Below are 17,139 nucleotides of genomic sequence, written 5' to 3'. Positions count from 1 at the left end.
AATGGGGGCGGGGCCTTCCGGCAGTAGCTGAAGAGGGATTGGTCCCGGTGGCAATGGGGGGCGTGGCCTGGCTCCGAGGGGACGGGATCAGGTTGTGTGCTAGTCCTCGCCGGGGCGCTTGCAGAGTTCGCGCTGCCAGCTTCTCCCTGCCTAAACCCTGCTCAGCCGGGCTTCTGGTACTTGGCAACTCTTTCCTCCCGCGCACCTCTTCCTCCCCTCTCCTGCCCTCGGGGCAGGATGAGGTGACCTGGCCGCCCCCAGCGACTCTGCGCCCTGCTGGGCTGGACTTGCCTGGCACGTCTGGAACCAGGAGCATCCTCCCTCCCTGGAGAGAGCCCGGAGGCCAATGGACTGCCTAGGACTGTCTGAGAATCTAGGGCTCCTAGAAGCCCCATCCCAGTTCTCCGCCACCTATGCCCCGCAGCTTCAGCCTATGTCTGCTCTTCCCACCCCCAAACCCTGAAAGGAAGTTTTCCCGGTCCATTTGGCTTTTTGTGGTTTCCCTGTCCTAAAGGAAGATGCATCAGTTGTTTGTTTCTTCCTTACCTGGAAGGGGCTGTGTCTCCGCGTCAAGACTGATAAAAATGCTCATCACACTTCTTTTCGTCGCTTTGGGTAAGTCATGTTGCTCCAATCTCGGCTTTGACCGAGATTTAACGTTTTTGTGCCAGTTTAATTCATGTATAAAATCATTTTGACAAGGGGCCTCTGAAGGTCCCTTCCAGCTTTAGACTGTGATGCTAATTAATACCCCAATAAGAAACGAGCTGCTTCTGGAAGTACTGAGTTGCCCGTTACTTATCAGACTTAAAAGGTTAGGAAGAGGTTGGATGATCCCCACCTCCCCCTGGTTAGGGATAGAGAGGACTTCTGAATTAGCAAGCTTGGATTAGTTGACCATCTAAAGACCTTCCAACTCCGTGTAATGCTATGACATTGTATTTGTGATATCAACCCTTTCTTCCTCAAACAAAAGTAACAATAACTAGCTAAAAAAATACATATTTAAAGGGGATTGTAAAACACTTTACTAGCCTAAATGTCTTAGACCAGAAAAACACTGACAAGAAAGTGTGGAATAAACTCACTGGACATGGAAAAGTTGGGTTATATTTCACATATTCATCAAGGCATACTTATACAAGAGGTCACAAAACAAGCCCATGAGGTAGTGCTTGCCCCATAATAGCTACTGCAGTAATGAGTTGAGCTTGAGTAGAGGGTAAGAGAGTCAATCCAACTTTATTTTAGTCAGATACTTATGGCCTGATTGTTAAATGTGCATAAAAGTCTGAGGTCTTTTAAAATCTTTTAAACTAGTCTCTCCTTTTTCTCCACCACTTAGAGTAAAAAGAAAACGTGTGGGATTTTATAGGAAAGGAAAAAGATTGGGAAAGCAAAAAAATGAAGGTTGAGGCAAAGTCTTAACATTTTTCAGTTTCCTGCTGTTAACTTCATTGTTGTATAATTTTTTTTCTGCTTTTTCATATCTCTTTATCTACATATAGCAATGTTAATGAATATTCAGGCAAAGGAATACTTCAGTTTGTAAAGACAAATTTTAGGATGTCTTTTAGGAATTTGCTTGATATGGAAATTTGCCCTTTTTTGGTGGAAGAATATCTTTTTTAGGATGGGGAAAGAAGTGGGGAGGCTCCTTATACTGTTTAAAAAATACCTTGCTAGAGGATTTAGGGAATGGTAATAAGAAAATATTTTTACTTTCAATAATTCAAATATCTGGGACTTTATGGGTAAAAGTTGTTCAACCATTTCAATTGTGTCTGATTCTTTTGTGACCCTATTTAGATTTTTTAAAAAATTTTATTTATTTAAGGCAATGGGTTTAAGTGACTTGTCCAAGGTCACATAGCTAAGCAATAAAGTTTCTGAGGATGAATTTGATCTGAGGTCCTCCTCACTCCAGGGCCTATGCCCTGTCCACTGTGCCATCCCACTGCTTTACTATTTAGGATTATCTTGACAAAGATAGTAGGGAGATTTGCCATTTCTCTTAACTCTTTATAGATGACAAAACTGAGGTAAACTGAATTAAGTGACTTGTAGTGGATCACACAGCTAGTGTCTGAGACTGGATTTGAATTCAGGTCTTCCTGACTCCATACCTGGGGCTTTATCCACTGCCATCCAGCTGTCATAGCTGTATTTCTACTAGCACAGATGAAAATCCCTAGCAATCTTGGATAATCTTAATAAATTGATATGGTTGAAAAAATTCATTCATCTAATATAGACTCAGGACTCTGGTCTTGAGCTTATCTACAATTTATCTGATGATTTGCTGACAGCTGCAATTTGGTATGAACACTGGAAGCTTGAGCTCTATTGGTATATTTGAAGAACCCAGTATTACCTTCTCTGGTCCCTTATTATGACACAATGGAACTTAGGGAGGGTGAGAGGAAAGATTTTTGGAGTGCTGATAGAATAGTGAAAAGATTAAGACTGATTCTGTATCATTCATTCATTCATTCATTCATTTGTTTGTTTATTTATTCATATTTTTTGCAAGGCAAATGTGGTTAGGTGACTTGCCCAAGGCCATACAACTAGGTAAATATTAAGTGTCTGAGGCTGGATTTGAACTCAGGTACTCCTGAGTCCAGGGCCAGAGCTCTAACCACTGCGCCACCTAGCCACCCCTTGTATCATTTATTTATCCCATTTACAATGACTTGTTTTTGTCCTGCAATTACTTAAGTCATGGTTCTTTCTCTCTGAACCTTGTTTCAGAATTCCAAAGCCCCATTTTGGGTAACTCTCCTGCTAATTAATGATCTATTCTTGCCTCAAGGAATTTAGCTGACCTTGAGGGGGAAGCTTGTATACGCAAAGGAGTTCTACCTTATATCTTTACACCACCAAGCTATCCTTTAAGGATGTCTACTTTATTGTCTTGCACCTGGACTATTGGTAGGGAAGGGGGGGTGGTTTCCATTATTCTCCATTACCAAGCTTCCAATCAATCATCTTGTCCCCTGCCACTCAGCTCTGTAACCAATCATGTTGCCCTCAACCATATTATATCACCTACTGGGTTCTATTTGTTCTGTACTCTCCAAAACCTATAAATGTAAAACTGTCCTTTTGCTTTGGCATTGACCCATTTATTAACAGGAAGCATGCTCTTTTTCTTTTTATCCTAGGTATTAGAGAAAAGGGAGAGACTAGTTAAAAAGGCTTTAAAAAAGGGATTTGGCAGCCCCCTGAGTATCTGAGGAACCTTTTAAAGATCCCATTGCTCACCTCCTGGTGTAAGGAAGGGGTAGAAAAGGTGCAATAAAAATTGTCTGCTTATCCAAACCTGGTCTGATTACCTTGGCAGGTGGGAATTCCACCTTGTGATCAAAACCAAAACAATGTACAAAAACTTCTTCAAGGGTGACATGAAGGGATGGAGTCTTAGGAGCTCTCTGATAAAAACTCATAAACTAAGGACTTTAACTAAACTTTTAAGAGACAGATCCCACAAAGGGACCCAGTGAGGCAGTTCTCCTACTCAAGGTAACCTGGAAAAGAGCAGAAAGGTTCTGCTCCCCGGGGTTGGAGGGGTGGCAGGCCAGAGGGGTGGCCCATCAGAGCCAAAGAACTTCAGCCTCCTGGAGGCAGCCCCAGGGCGCTGGGAGCCGGCTCACAGCAGCAGGGGAGTCTCCTGAGCTGCACCCTGGAGCAGGGTTACAAAGTTGGGGAACAGCAGGGGACCTCTGCCAGAACTAGCACGTGGAGCCCAGCCCTCAGGGCACACGGCAAGCAACTTGGTCTTTCCACAGCCTAGACCCGGAAACAGAAGCAGGCGGAACTGGTAAGCAGGAGCCCCCAGGGCATGAGCCCATTGAGCTGAGGGAGGGGAGTGAAGAGAGAGAGACTGCAGAGCTCTGTCCTCTGCCCCTGGAACAAGACTCTGGGGCTCTGACCACATTCAGATCCTGATCCCAGTCTAGGCCCCCCCATAGAACAACAGGGCCCCCCCACCTTGGCCCCGTGGCAGAGGGGGGGCACTTATGTTCATTCACAGACCAGGAAGGAGGGCAGAACCTCACACACTGAGACCCTTGTGGGAGTGTCCCAAAAGCTCAGGAAGCATCCCAAAAAACAGGCTTAGGCTGGGAAAATGAACAAGCAAAGAAACAAGAGGAAGACCATTGAGAAATATTTTGCAAATGAACCCAAGAAGGATCAAAATACTCAGTCTGAAGATGAGGAAGAACAAGCTCCTGCATCTAAAGACTCCAAGAAAAACAGAAATTGGGCTCAGGCTATGATAGAGCTCAAAAAAAGACTTTGAAAATCAAATGAGGGAGTTGGAAGAAAAACTGGGAAAAGAAAGGAGAGAGATGCAGGAAAAACATGAAAATGAAGTCAGCAGCTTAGTCAAGGAAATCCAAAAAAATGCTGAAGAAAATAGCATCCTAAAAACCAGCTTAGGTCAAATGGATAAAACAGTTCAAAAGTTATTGAGGAGAAGAATGCTTTAAAAAGCAAAATTGGCCAGATGAAAAAAGAGATAAGAAAACTCTCTGAGGAGAACAAATCCTTCAGACAAAGAATAGAATTCAGGGAGATTGATGAATTTACCAGAAATCAGGAATCAATAATTCAAAACCAAAAAAATGAAAAATTAGAAGAAAATGTGAAATATCTCATTGAAAAAACAACTGATATAGAAAACAGACTTAGGAAAGATAATTTGAAAATTATTGGAATATCTGAAAGTTATGATCAGGAAAAGAGCCTTGACATCATTTTCAAAGAATTACTACAGGAAAATTGCCCTGATATTCTAGAGGCAGAGGGCAAAATAGAAATGGAGAGAATCCACCGATCCCCCCCCGAGAAAGAGATCCCCAAAAACCAACCCCCAGGAATGTTATAGCCAAGTTCCAGAACTCCCACGTGAAAGAGAAAATATTACAAGCAGGCAGAAGAACACAGTTCAAATATTGTGGAGCTGCAGTCAGGATCACACAGGACTTAGCAGCAACTACATCGGAAGCTCATAGGGCTTGGAATACAATATACCGGAAAGCAAAAGAGCTTAGAATGCAGCCAAGAATGAACTACCCAGCAAGGCTGAATGTCCTCTTCCAGGGAAAAAGATGGACTTTCAATGAACCAGGGGAATTTCAAATGTTCCTTTTTGCAATGGCCAGAGCTGAACAGAAGGTTTGATCTTCAGATACAGGACTCAGGTGAAGCATGGAGATTGGAGGAGAGGGGGGAAATATGAGGGACTTAATGAGGAGGAACTGCATGTATAGAAAAATGATACTGATGATATTCATATGAACCATCTCAGTTGATAGAGCAGGTAGAGGGAGCTTTTGTGGTTGAAGCACAGGAGAAAGCTGAATTCGAAGATAAAATATGGTGTAAAAATGGAGTCAATAGGAAAAAAAGGGAAATGGAATGGGAGAAAGAAAAAGGAGAGGGGGAATAGTCCAAGATATTTCACGTAATAGATATTTTTTTTTTATTACAATGAGCTATTGCAATGATATGGAAGGGGGGAGGCAAGGGGGGAATGAGGGAACCTTTTCTCTCATCGGAGATGGCTAGGAGAGGAGACAGCAAATATACTCAATGGGGTATAGACAACTGGAGTAAGAAGGAGGGGGGAGCAGGGGGAAGGGGTGGGGATGTGAATAAAGGAGGAGAGGATGGACCATGGGGGGAGAGTGGTCAGATATAACACATTTTCTTTTTTACTTCTTGCAAGGGGCTGGGATTGGAAGGCCTGCCCAGGACCACAGAGCCAGGTGGATTCTGGGCCTAAGGGGTGGTATGGGGGCTCAGGGCTTCTTGGCCCCAGGACTAGGGATCTGTCTGCTGCGCCACTCAGCTACCCTACAGCAGAGTCAGAGTGAAAGGAGAGAGAAAATATAGTACATGGTAGTGGAGAAATAAGAAAGGAGGGAGTTGCGATCAGCAATGGCAATGTTAGAAAAATATGGAAGTAACTTTTGTGATGGACTTATCATAAAGAATGTGATCCACTCACGACAGAGTTGATGGTGTTGGAACAAAGACTGAAGCACATTTTTTGTTATTATTATTTGGGGGAGGGTGCAGGGCAAGTGGGGCTGGGTGGCCTGCCTGGGGCCACATAGCAGGGTGATCTTTGGGTGTCTTGGGGCCGGATTCGGACCCAGGTGCTCCTTGCTCAAGGGCCAATGCTCTGTCTGCCACCCAGCCACCCCTACTATTATTACTATTTTATTTTATTTGGGTCTTTTTTTTTCTTCTTTTTGGTTTTTGCAGGGCAGTGTGGATCTGGTGGCTTGTATGTCACATGGCTGGGTGATTATTGGGTTTACGAGGCTGGATATGGACTCGGGTGCTTGTGGCTCCAGGGCTGGTGCTTCATCCATTGTGCCACCTGGCCATACCTACAATTATTACGCTTATTTTTTTTAATTTTAATTTTTTTCTCTCCCCTTTACTTTTTCGCCCAAGCAAGTCTATCTATATTCATGGGGGGAGGGGTAATTTGTTTACTTGTAAACAAGTATATTTTTTTTAATGTAAAAAAAATTTGTCCAAAATGAGAATAAAAAAATAAATTAAAAAAAAAAACTTCTTCAAAATTGATTCCACTGACCATAGGTACATGGACACTCATAGACAACACAAGATCCAATAGACCTGAAAAAAGAACAACTTTTGTAGTAAGAGAACTCAGCAGATAACCCATTCAAATAACATCCCTGAATGAAATGAGACTAGCAAATGAAGGCAAGCTTACTGAAACTGGAGCTGGATGCATGTTTTTCTGAAGTGGCCACAGTGAAGGGGGAACACTGTGAAGCTGGGGTAGGTTTTGCAACAAAACTAATCTAGTCAACAAACCTGTATGCCTATCAAAAGGAGTGAACAACAGGCTCATGACAATGTGATTGTCCACTGGCAGGAAAATATCACACCACCATCATCAGTGCCCATGATCCCATCATATTGAACCCTGATGAGATCAAAGAAAAATTTTATGAAGACCTGGAGACCCTTATCAGTGTACCAAAAGAGGACAAGTTTATAATTCTGGGTGATTTTAATGCTAAAGTAGATTCTACCAGACACGACAGGGAGTCCTTGGGAAGAATGGAGTTGGAAACAGCAACAAAAATGGTCACCTATTACTGAGGACTTATGCATCTCATGACTTTCTCATCATGAACATTGTCTTCTATTTACCCAAACACAATAAAACTCTGGATGTATCCTTGCAACAAACCTTGGCATCTAATAGACTATGTAAAAAGAGACAGACAATATGTGAGAGTGAAGAAGGTAATGTGTAGTGCAGAGTCCTGGACTGATCACAGATTCATCCTCTCTAAGCCAAATATTCACATTCAGCTGAAGTGGTGGATCCAAAGCAATATGATTTCCAGTAGAATTAATGTCAAGAGATTAGAGTGCTTTTCTAAGCAGGAACAGTTTGTTGCTAACTTTGTAGGGGAAGTTGAGCCAACACAAAGTTGGCAATAGTGGAGCAGAAAAGGAGTGGGCAGTTTTCAGAGATTTGATGTGTAGCATTGCATAAGCTCTTCTGGGTCAGAACAATCACATCAAGACTGGTTTGAAAAAATGATGGGGAAGTATGAAAATGAATGAAAAAATAAATGAAAAACAAGAATTCCACTGGGTTTACTAGCAGGATAGTTCATACATTTCTAAGAAGGCAGCATTTAATTCCATCAAAAGTAAAATACTAGTGAAGCTTAGAGAGATGCAGAATTCTTGACTCAGGAAGAAGGCTGATGAAATTCAGTTTTTTGCAGAAAATAACAACCCAAAATCTTCTTAATGATGCCCCAAAGGCTATTTATTAGCCAAAAGATAATAATGTACACCCCAGCTACTCAGTGCTGATGGAGCCACATAGACTAATGATAGGGACATGATCCTATAGATGGGCTGAATTCTTTCATAGTGTTCTTATCAAACCATCATCAATCAATGTGGAACTCATTGACCTTTTACCTCAAGTTGAAGTCAATCCATCCCTAGCTGAAATTCCAACTGAAGAAGAGATTTTGAATGCCTTTAGACTCCTTTCATCTAGCAAAGCACTTGGTACTGATTCTAATCCAGCTGAGATTTTTAAGGTGGGAGGTCCATTGCTCATACAAAAACTGACTGAAATTTTCCAGGTTGTATGGCCTGAGGAGATTATCTCCCAGGAGTTCAAGGATGCCTCCATCATCCATCTCTATAAAAATCAAGGGAATAGATTGTCCTGTGACAGTTACAGAGATGTTTCCTCTCAGTCATTGCTGGCAAGATTCTTGCCAGAGTCCTTAATAAGTTGATCCTTCACTTGGAAGATGCTATCCTATTTGATAACCAGTATGGCTTTGGAAAACATTGATTTGGTGTTTGATGTCTGACAACTCCAGGAGAAATGTCAGGAGCAGGACAGAGGTCTGTACACAATGTTTATAGATCTGACCAAGCCCTTTGATACAGTCAGTTGTGAGGGATTATGGCAAATTATGTTAAAATTTGGTTGCAAAGAGAAATTCATCAGTACTGTATGTCAGTTTCATGATGACATGAAAGCCCAAGTTCTGGATAGTGGACAATGCTCTCTAGATTTCCCAGTCATCAGTGGAGTGAAGCAAGGGTGTGTCCTTGTCTCCCATGCTTTTTACATGATGTTTTCAGCCATGTTATCAAATGTCTTCACTGAGAATGATCACAGCATCAAGGTCAGCTACCACACTGACAGTAAATTCTCCATCTTGAAAAGGCTCCAAGCCAAAACCAAAGTGGAGGAAATGTTGATGCATGATCTCCTGTTTGCAGATGAAAGTATGGATCAATTCTATGCTTCTTGTGCCAATTTTGGCCTAATAACACCAAGAAACCACAGGTGCTCCATCACAGCACCACACCACCATCCATATGTGGAACCATTGGTTACAGCAAATAGAAAGGTTTTGAATAATATGGATAACTTCACTTACCTTGGCAGTATATTTTCCAGGGAGGTGCATATTGACAATGAGGTTGACATGCATTTTGCCAGATTTAACTCAGTATTTGGGAGCTTTGAAAAGAAAATGGGGAAAGAGAAGAGGTAGTCAGTCTAATACTGTCTAAACTGAAGAGTCAAAGCCTTTGTGCTGACCTCATTGCTATATGCTTGTGAAACCTGGACAGTCTACTAGCAACATTCCAGAAAATGGAATTGTTTCCATTTGAATTGTCTTAGGAAGATTCTGACAATCACCTGACAGGAGAAGACTCTGAGTATTGAGGTCCTTTCTTGAACTGACCTACCAAACATTCAAATGTTACTACAGAGAGTGCAACTCCAATGGGATAGTCACATTGTTTAAATGCTAAATGTCTGCTTGCCAAAAAGACTATTTTATGGAGAACACAGGGCAAGAGCTCATAGCGGGGTCAGAAGAAGCAATATAGCAACATCCTGAAAGTCTATCTTAAGAACTTTGGAATTGATTGTGCAACATGGAGACACTGGCACAGGATCACCCAGCATGGCCTGCCTCATCAGAGAGCATGCTGCACTCTATGAACAAGGCAGAATGGAAGCAACACAAAGGAAATGTGATATACTTAAGTTTAGAGGAACCACTCCAGGTGTTCACATGGACTATTTGTGCCTCATCTGTGGTAGAACATTCCAAGCTCATTTTGGTCTGATCAGTCACAGTTGGACACACTGTAACTCATCTGGTAACATAATGATGTTATTTTGGTGGTCTTTTATAATGAAGGAGAACCAACTGGTTAGTCTGGCATGGTGTTCCTTGCTGAAGCCATGTTGACTCAAACCACTTCCTTTTCTAGGTGTTCATTAATCAATCACTTAACAGGCATTCATTAATCACCTCCTTTGTGGCAGGCCCTGTAATAGATGCTAGGGATAAAGAAATGTATCAAGAAGAGAAGTGCACTAAATAAATATATCCAGAAGCTAAACAAAATGGGAACAAAGTAATTTGGGAGGATTAGCTATAAAAGAAGGAAAGTGACACTAGAACATAGGGGGATGTTGGGATTGAAGCAGGTTTAAGAAGGGTGAAGCAATGTTCTGCAACATGAACATGTTGCATTGATGTGAAAGGTTTGGAGATTCTGAATAGAGAAGAGTTTCAGAATTTAATATCATAGAAGTACAACATTTATGGGTTATGAGGGCAGAGATATGATGCTCTTCCTCTGTGGATGACTAAGGTAGAGTAGATATGAGAATAGGGGGAAATGATGAGCTGGCATTCTAGGATGTTTTAGGGGAGGGAAATTCACATGCATTGAAGTCAACAAGCATGAGGTCAAGGTTTGTGGAGTAGGGAGAAAGACTGAGTCAAGTACTGGATTGAGAAAGGAGGAAGAGGAGCCTGGAGGTCAGTGGTCCCAATTCAGCCAGCATATATTAAATATCTAATATGTGCTGATTATTGTACTTAATGTTGGCTATACAAAGTACAAAAGGAAAAAGAATCCTTTCTTCTCAAGGAGATTATATTTTACTGGGGGATTGGGGGTGAGGTGGGGATGATGCAACACACAAACATTCACAAACAAAACAAATTTACACATTGGCTATGCTCAACAATGTTGTTTTTTTTTTATGGTATATATTGAGATCATTACCTTTGTGACAAGTGGTAAGAATCAGTGTGAGATAAACTGAGAAGCAAGACAGCACTAACCAGAAGGGTTTTGGGAAAAGTTTCCCATAGCATATGGCACAAAAATCAAACCATGAAGGAAACTGTAGAATCTTAAAAGAAGAGATTATGTGTATGTTTGTGTGTGTGTATGTGTGTGTGTGTTTGTGTGTGTGTGTATATTCCAGCCCACAGAGTGATGTCTTAGGAGATAGCCAAGTTTCTGTGATGGTAAGTAAATGGAAAAGGAATTTGCTAGCCAGAGAAAGTATGAAGTTTGGAGAAGCATACTAAGATACTAATTTGAATTCTGTTATGGTGAAGGGAGTTTATAATCTGAGGCAGTATCAGCACCCATTTCACTCATATCCAATACTAACTCTCCCTTACATGCTTCCCTCTTCTGCCATGAATCCAATTTCATTTAATTGAAAAACTGCTCTTCTGTAAGGTGTTGGGTGTGGAGTAGTTTCCAAACTTTTTGTATTGTGTATTCCTATCAGTTAAAGAAAAATTGAGCATGCACTCTAAAATATACTTATTTCTTGTTTATTGATTATATACATGTACAAGCATACTGATGATTAAGTAATTATAAAACTTATATAAAAATAAGGAGACATTGAATTCGAATAGAAAAGTGATGTGGCCCAATCTGTTCTTAGGAAAATTAACTTTGACAGCTGTGTGAAAGATGGAGTAGAAAGGGGAGAGACTTGAGGTAGGGGTGTCCATTATTGCAGTAATCTAGGGCATTGGTTCTCTAAGTATGGTCTGTAGACCCTGAGAGTCCTTGAGACTTTATCAAAGGGTTTGTGAGGTCAAAACTATTTTCATAATTAAAATATTCCTTCTATTCTCATAACTATATAACTATATTATATATTATATATCATAGTCAGATTTTCTTCATATAGTACAACCAAACCAACATTGTAACAGATTGAATATAGAAACAGGTATGAGAATCCAACTGTTTTCTAGTAAGTCAAGTATTGATAATTTCACTCTTGTCACTAAATTGTTTTGGGGAAAAAATCTTTATTTTTCATAAAAATATTTATGTTAAAATGTACTGAGTTTATTGTCTTTTTTAATTGAATTAAATATTTTTAAAATTTGTCAATTTTAATTTCTAATATGGTAATCATCAATAGATATAAACAAAAACTATTTGTGATAGTAATTTTTTTCAGGAATTTTTTAAGAGTATAAAAGGTCTTGAGATCAAAAAGTCTAGGAACCCTTGATCTAAGAAAGAGGTAAATGAAAGCCTGTATTAAGGGGACAATTGCAAGAGATATTGTTAGGAATAGTGTTAGGAATAATAAGATTTGGCAATTGTGGTTGGGTTGTGTTAGGTGGAAGAATAGTGATACCTTGGATAGCAATACAGAAGTTTGGATTAAGGATGTCTTTAGAGGGAAAGATAATGGAATGTAGATTGCCTCATCTGTGCCTGCTCATTTGGAAGGAGTCAATTCATCCTACCAAATACAAAAAAGGGAAATGTGACCTTTATAGATTATGCCCCAGAATGCAGAGCCTACCTAACCCAGCTGCTTCCCAGGAAGACCTGTCAGTTGCAAGATAATCTGGGGGCATGGTGTTTGTTTAGAGAGCATCAGAATTTTGCCTGAATAATTACTGGTGTATGTGCTGGGGTTCAAACCCTAAGGGGCCAATGCCCAGAGAAAAAGGAAAGAAGTTGCAGTGTGTAAAGACACTGAAAACTATGGTACTGATCAAGTGTAATATAGCTATGTTGAGGAAAAGTCCAATGACTGGCTAATTTGGGGAGTGTGGGATATTGTCCAACTTCTCCCTATTCTTTGGTTGATCATACATACCTTTGAAGCCATACCACATCCCCCAGCTTTGGAGATCACTGGGTCAGAAGACTGTGAAGACTTTTCTTTCAAGAAATTAAAAAAATAACCCCAAACAGAGAACTTAAAAACTAAAAGCCTATACACATCCATACATAAATTAGAGGTTTAAATGTGAAATCATGAATATCTGTTCTGTATATGGTTTGCTTTCTTAAAAAGTATATAATAATTTTACATGTTTCTTCAAAGATGTCTTGATTCAATATTCCCTTTTCAACTTCCTTATTTTGAGTGCATTTTAAAAATGCTTAAATGACCAACTTTTCTTTCTTTTTATTTTTTTGGGGAGACAACACTATTGCTAAGTCCCCTCTCACCAGTCAAGTCCTCCCTCCAATTGGAAAAAAAAAGGACAAAGTCCTTGTAAATATAGTTGAGCAAAACAAATTCACACATTAGCTATGCTCAACAAGGTTTTTATTTTTTTATGGTGTATATTGAGACCATTACCTTTGTGACAAGTGGTAACAATCAGTATGCTTCATCACAGGACCTCAGAAATTGTGGTTGGTCATTATATTGATCAGAGTTGTTAATTCTTTCATAGTTACTTTTGATATTGTATAAATTGTTTTCCTAGTTATTCTTCATTCTGGATCATTACATAATACATCTTCTTAGGTTTCTCTGCAAAGTCCTTTTCATCATTTCTTATAGCAGAAGAATATTCTATTATATACCATAATTTATTCATCAGTTCCCTGGATGGATGGGTATTCCTTAATTTCCCTTTTTTTTTGTTTGCTTTTACAGAAAGAGTTCCAATATATATTTTTGTATAAATAAATCCTTTTCTCTTCCTTTTGCAATATATATTCTACATTTTCTAAGATATTCATTTGCCCTTTGTTGTACTACTCTTATTCCCTGTGACCCTTTGACATTCCTCAGAGCTTTGTTTAACTTCCTTTTTTGGATCTTAGTTTCCTCATTTGTACAGAATTGCTATGCTTTTAAGTCCTGTGATGACAATGACAAAAAAAAAATAGGCTGGAATCACAAAGATATAAACCTAATATACTTTCAGTGGTGATGTTTACATGTTGTGCATGAATACCTTGGTACCTAACAAATGTAGAAACCAACAGTGCTAAAGAATAAATATATATTAGTCTTAATCTGAAAATTGAATCTCCTCTTCTAGTTTGATTTTCAGGTATTTTATGAATTATTTTACTAACTCTATGGGTCTCTATTCAGTGCCCTACTTAAATGTGCCAAGCTATGTGAGACTAGGGAAACTTGACCATGTGATGAAGTTAATACTGAAATATCTGCCTGGCCAGATAATCTCTGGGGTGTTAAGAGTTCAGAATAACATGAGGCTTGAGATGCAGATTTAAGGACAATAGAAATGATTTGCTGAGAGTATTTGGGAGCAAAATAATCCCAAATTGCCCCTGCCAAAAAAGTGTCCATTATTATGACACCACATATGCTCTCCCGAGGACAGTTATGTGGTGCAGGAAGACTCATTATTCTGTGTGCAAATGAGGCCTCCAACCCTCACTAGCTATATAAATGTGGGCAAGTCATTTGACTGTTTTCCTCAGTTCTTCATCTGAGGAGGAAATGGCAAATTATTCCAGTATTTTTTCCAAGAAAACTCCCAAATAGAATCAGAAAAAATCGGACATTGGGGCAGCTAGGTGGTGTGGTAGATAGAGCACTGGTCCCAGAGTCAGGAGGACCTGAGTTCAAATCCAGTCTCAGACACTTAATTACCTGGCTGTGTGAACTTGGGCAGGTCACTTAACCCCACTGCCTTGTGAAAAAAAGGTCAGTCATCCCTGAAATGCCTAAACAATAATAATACTCTCCTGGTGATTTAGTATGTACAAATTTTGTAGCCCTATGAGCTCTGAAACATTAAAACTATAGGTAACAAAAGAGCAATGGCAAGACCTGGGTTGATATGCTCATTGTAGAATACATGATAAAAATGTTATAAATGCCATAATCAAGGATATATGACTGGAAAAGGAAATGTGTCATCTGTTAGGAATGTGGGCTAACAAATGCATAAATCATATGTTGTACTGCTATTTGTAAAATGTAAAAGAATTAGAGAAAGGTCTCTAGAGCTCTGTATTTTACAGTCTTACTCAAATACCTTATAACTTGTGTTAGAATCAGGATTTCTAGGTTAACCTGGTTGCCAAAACACGATTATGGGAAACTTGGAAGGAACTTAATGCAAGTGATTACTCCATTTTAGAGTTTATGATAGAGGAGAGGAAAGCTGAGTAGAGTCAGATAGTCACTCTAGATTTAGGGGTAACAGATTTCAAGGGTTTTAGAGAAAAGGCAGAGATATGATCCCATGGTCCAGCATTCTTCAAGGTAAGTTGACTCAAGAGGGATAGAAACCTGCATGAAATCTATTAGCACAAACACAAAAATTGTAGGGAAGAAGAAAATAAAAATTGCCTAAAAAAGACTAATAAGGACATGCAGGGGAAACATCAACTATTTTAGATCCTAAAAAGATGCATATGAAATTTGGTAGCAAAGTCAAGGAACTAAAGGTGAATAAAAGTACATTGTTTTATAAGAAATTCCAGGAGTTCTAAAACTTTAAGCTAAGACTGGTGATGAATGCTGAAGGTAATAAAAAGGAATTTTTAAAAAAAGAACTTTTAAAGGCTTTAATAAGTATTATAATTCTTGAAAAAGTTCTTTTCTTCCTGTTTAATTCTGGGTACAACTTGTGGGGAGGCAGGAGGAACATCAATAAAGGAACTACTGTTTGAGGTTGATAGGATGATAATGATAAGATTGAATTATCCAATTCATGCTTTGTTTATATTTTCTTTTTCAAGGGGAATGATCTTTGACCTGAGAAGGATAGAACAAAAAATTATTTGCAGGAAATAGAAAACCAATGTAAGTCAAGACTACTGTCAGTACTGCCCTCATTGAATTTGCCTTCAAGCCTGAATGAGCTATAATCCTAGCTTAATGAAATAACTGGTGAGTATGATTTTGTTGAGTCTCAGTCACTATTCTTTGGAAATCATGAAATTCAGAAGAGATGTTTGCAGGACTGAAGACAATTGTATTTTGTCCTAGTTTTCAAAAAAAAAGACTCTTTACTCTATGGGTATGAATTTCTGGCAAAATTGGAATCCTATATTTAAAAGGATAGTATATGAACATTTGTTCCATGACCTGATATAATTAGCATGATTTCATCCACAATCTAGAGCACCTGGAATTCCATAATTCCTCTAAAAATTGAAAGTTGTCAGAGCTGGATGTGTGCTGCATACATTTACCACTTTTATGCCTTACCTGTTGTTAATGATCTGTTTTATTAAGCTAGGCTGCCTCTATTTAACTATCTGGAATCTTGAATAATTTAGATGTATGTTGTTTTGGCAGATAACCTTTAAAGCAGTTTTTGCATTTTTATAATAAACAAATAATAAACATAATGGATCTTGCATTCTTCACATCTGTCAGTCAAATGTGTGATAAAGAAGGGGAATATCATTTGTTAAAGCCTACCTGTTCCTTACTGATACTTTTACTCAGAATGCCTATGATATGTTTGTGAATGTTATTCTTAAAAAAATTTCATATATCAGGGAAAGTAGGTACATGAGAATATAGCTGTTAATAATCTCTTAGGTCTACCTTTTTTATATTAATAATGTCCAAATTTTTTTCTTTGATGCCTTTGATATCTTCTCTTCCTTCAGAGCTTTCAGAATCATTTTTTCATTGCCTTTTTAATTGTATTATTTCTACTATAGAACTCCACTAGGTATACTTGGTATAATACAGCTGCTTTTCCTGATTTTGTTCATTTTATTATTTATACATTTTACTTCTACTTTAGGCATATTCAGGATTGTGACAGACTTCAGGATGTGGTGGTTCCATTAATCTTAAGTGGTACAAAAAATTTGTCATAAAAAGATTTGCAGTTAGTTTCCATTTCCTTAGTCTTATTTTCCTCCTTCCATTTTCACCTTTAAAAAAAATCTTGAAATAGTTTTGCTTAGTTGTCAAACTTCCAGAAATTCCTAGAAAAGATCGGAAACTATTCAGAGGTTAGCCTAAATATCCACAGAGTTAAAAACAGGAAAATGAGAATGCCTTTTAAGCTGTACAACCTTTAGAGATCATTCATTAGCAGTTTTACCTTGAACAAATGGGCAGTGAATTAGGCCTAGAAACAAATAAGATAAAGAGAATTGAATTGTCTTGGGAAAATTGCACAGCTCCTTTAATGAACTCAAACTTCTCCGAGAAACAAATGCTTATCTTTTTAATGTCAGTATTCTATCAATGTTATATGACTATGGATCATAAGTAATAATGTCTGTGGAATAAAAAATAGATATCCCAGCGGACAACAGAGAAACATCTAGTAGATGTGAAAAGCCTGCAACGCAAAAAAAAATGTAAAAAAATTAAAAGAACGGGAGTAAAAAATATCAACAGGGAAGAGTATGATCTAAAGAAGTTGGCATATTTGAGTGGTCAGCAAGGTCTAACCTAAGAAAATTTAAAAATGTCCCTAGAACACCGGGTGAATACCTTGTCCCCTCACTCTCCTTGGTGAACTTCTGGGGAAA

The 17,139-nt window shown here is 38.9% G+C and overlaps 1 protein-coding gene across 2 annotated transcripts in view; it reads left to right on the top strand.

Annotated features, from left to right (window-relative positions):
- The window catches only part of HNRNPAB (heterogeneous nuclear ribonucleoprotein A/B), an 81,334-nt gene that overhangs the window by 599 nt on the left and 63,596 nt on the right, over positions 1 to 17,139 (top strand). Inside the window, exons 1-2 of one of the 2 annotated variants that reach the window (XM_074212233.1) lie at positions 75 to 615; positions 15,376 to 15,526. The exons of the other annotated variant lie outside the window; for it this stretch is intronic. The gene's annotated coding sequence lies outside the window, so the exon portion shown is untranslated. Of the gene's footprint in view, positions 1 to 74; positions 616 to 15,375; positions 15,527 to 17,139 lie in introns of those variants that run through there. 2 annotated transcript variants of the gene reach the window in all.

The sequence above is a fragment of the Macrotis lagotis genome, chromosome 1, assembly GCF_037893015.1.
Source record: "Macrotis lagotis isolate mMagLag1 chromosome 1, bilby.v1.9.chrom.fasta, whole genome shotgun sequence".
NCBI lineage: Eukaryota > Metazoa > Chordata > Mammalia > Peramelemorphia > Peramelidae > Macrotis > Macrotis lagotis.
The sequence above is the reverse complement of the archived record's forward strand: the minus strand, read 5'-3'. Positions and strand labels throughout refer to the sequence as shown.